The 2,399-nt window shown below is 56.7% G+C and overlaps 1 pseudogene; it reads left to right on the forward strand.

Moving 5' to 3' along the window:
- The first annotated feature begins 576 nt into the window (after positions 1-576).
- On the forward strand, positions 577-1,984 carry LOC129639976 (EOLA-like protein; annotated as a pseudogene).
- The last annotated feature ends 415 nt before the right edge of the window (positions 1,985-2,399 follow it).

The raw sequence follows: 2,399 nt of genomic DNA on the forward strand, positions 1-2,399 counted from the left end.
GAGGTCCAGGGTGCCCCAGGGCCGAGTCCAGATTGGTTAGCATGGATATGCCCTTAGCATCCCTGGGCTAAGATGGGGGATCTGCAGAGCATGGGCAGTGATGAGGTTGTGGAGCTGAAGGGTGGGATGGTGGCAGGGAGTGGGGGAAGCCAAGCCCAGGACAATGCCTGTCTGTGCTGGGAGAGGACCAGAGCCCTCTGGGCTGTGAAACCAGGGGGCTTGCCCTCCCTTTTCTGTGCTCGCAGGGTTTCAGGGCTCTCTGTCTTGGAACTCACCTTGTGCCTCTCTCCCACTGTCCCACCCTCCTTGCTGACCTACCCACAGACTGCATGTAATGGATGGGTCCTTTGGGTCACCACCCCCCTATCAGTGGACTCTGTGGAGACGGATGGAATGAGCCAGCTCTCTCTGACCCCTGCATTCTGTGTCAACAGATTTGGAGGATGCTCGGGCTCGTGGGGCTGAGGTCCAGCCCAGGGCTGTGAGCTTGCAGGCCACTGAATCACACTCCTGACCTTTGTGGTTTTGTGTTTCCGCAGCCACATGAGGCCCTGGGAGCCCTAGGAGCCCTGGGAGATGAAGTTCGGCTATCTGTTCTTCCGACAGCCTTATGTGGGTTTCGTTTTAAATGGTGTCAAGAACCTGGAGATGCCATGGTGGCCCGTGCTACATGGTCACCGGCACTGTACACTGGCCATTCACATGGTGTACCAGGACTGGAAAGACTCAGCCTAGTGGGAGCTGCTGGAGCGGAGGCTCAGAATGAGCCCCACACAGATCCAGGCCTTGCTGGGGAAAAGTTCGGCCATGGAGTGATTGTGGGATAGTGACACCCTGCCCCCTGCTGCCCACATGGGCCCTGGCACTGCCCTGAATCTCAGCTGGGTAGTACTTGTTTGTTTTCTGTTGAACTAGTTGGCAGGGTTGGGCGTGGGGGCTGAGGTTTCTTCAGAGGGACAGCAAGGGTCCATGGGCTGGGAACTGGTGGCACAAGGTGCCTGATCACCACTCTGGGCCTCAGTCCCCTTTTGTGCTTGAGGCAGTGGAGCATCCAGGACTGCACATGGCACTTGTCTGTGTGTATGTGTGTGTCCCCACATGTGTGTCTGTGTGCCTGGCAGAGACCATGAGAAGTAGTAAAGCACCCAGCCTGGGTTCCATCCCCACATCGCCTGAAGCTGGGCCTGAACAAGTCCCCTGACTCTCCAGGGATAAGGCCCCACAGCAATGCCTGTCTGCTGGTAAATCCCTTGGGGACCTGATGTCTGCTGGCCCCCGCTGTGGACCTCATGCTCTGTCCCTGCGGCCTGCAGTGGGCAGACTGAAAGCTGCCCGTGTCCTGGTGCATTCCTGGAGCACCAGGCCTCTCCCTTTCATTTCACACCCTCCCTCGCTTGGCCTCGCCCCGAGTTCCCTTTGCCGAGGTGAGCCCTCAGCCAGAGGACCCAGTTCACCTCAGGTTCCCTCTATGATACAGTCTTAGTCTCAAGAAGGTGCAACTTTGAATGACCTTGTTCTCATTCTGTGTCCTGTCTTTGCACGCAGGTCTTGTGGTCATTGGGGGCACTTTGCTGTGCCTAGAAAACCTAGGTCCCAACCAGGTGCAGGAGCTGGAGAATCAAGCCCTGCTACCCAACCTGCGACAGAGTACATGACTGCGCTGGCCAACCCCCGCTGGCTGCTGCAGCCCGTCCCTGGGAGAGGCAGGAAGGACATCTTCCAGGTGGACATCCTCCAGCACCTGATCCCCTTTGGGCAGGAGGCCTGTCCAGACTGGGCTTTCGAGAGGAAAGTGACCAAGAGACCAGCACATGGTAATACCATGCAGTCAGCACCACACTCTGGACTTGCCCATCTGGTTGTGTCTGAATTGGCCCTGCACTGCAGTGCCCAGTTGGTGCGGGGCTGGGGGCAGGGACTCCCCTTGCTTGATGCTGCTCTGGACTCAGCGAGAAACTCCAGGGCTCTCAGCTCTACAAATTGATGGTGTTGCCATTCATTTTGGCCCTGCTGAGTCTGGGTGGTTGAGAGAAATGTGTTGTTAGGAAACTGGTTAGTGTTTTTCCCTCTCTGTTCTGGTCCAAATTCTTAATGTTGGAACAAGGTCCAGGGGGTGATGGGGGAAGGCCGGGGGCGGGGCTGAGCATAAGCAGGCAGAGAGGCCTGCAGGCCCAGAAACAGGCCGTGGTTTGTCCTTGCATGTGACACTTGTCCTACTGTAAAGTGTTCCTTGGCTCTCAAATTATGTGTGTTGGACACAGTGCCTGGCCGCCTCACATCCAAAGATAGGCTTCTACATACAGCCGTGAGGGCAGAGTGACAAGGGCTGGTGTTCACCTTGTGGAAACCTTGTACTTGTCTTTGGCTTTGGGGTAATATGTTTGCAAGGCACTTAGTGG

This window comes from Bubalus kerabau, chromosome X (assembly GCF_029407905.1).
Source record: "Bubalus kerabau isolate K-KA32 ecotype Philippines breed swamp buffalo chromosome X, PCC_UOA_SB_1v2, whole genome shotgun sequence".
Taxonomy (NCBI): domain Eukaryota; kingdom Metazoa; phylum Chordata; class Mammalia; order Artiodactyla; family Bovidae; genus Bubalus; species Bubalus kerabau.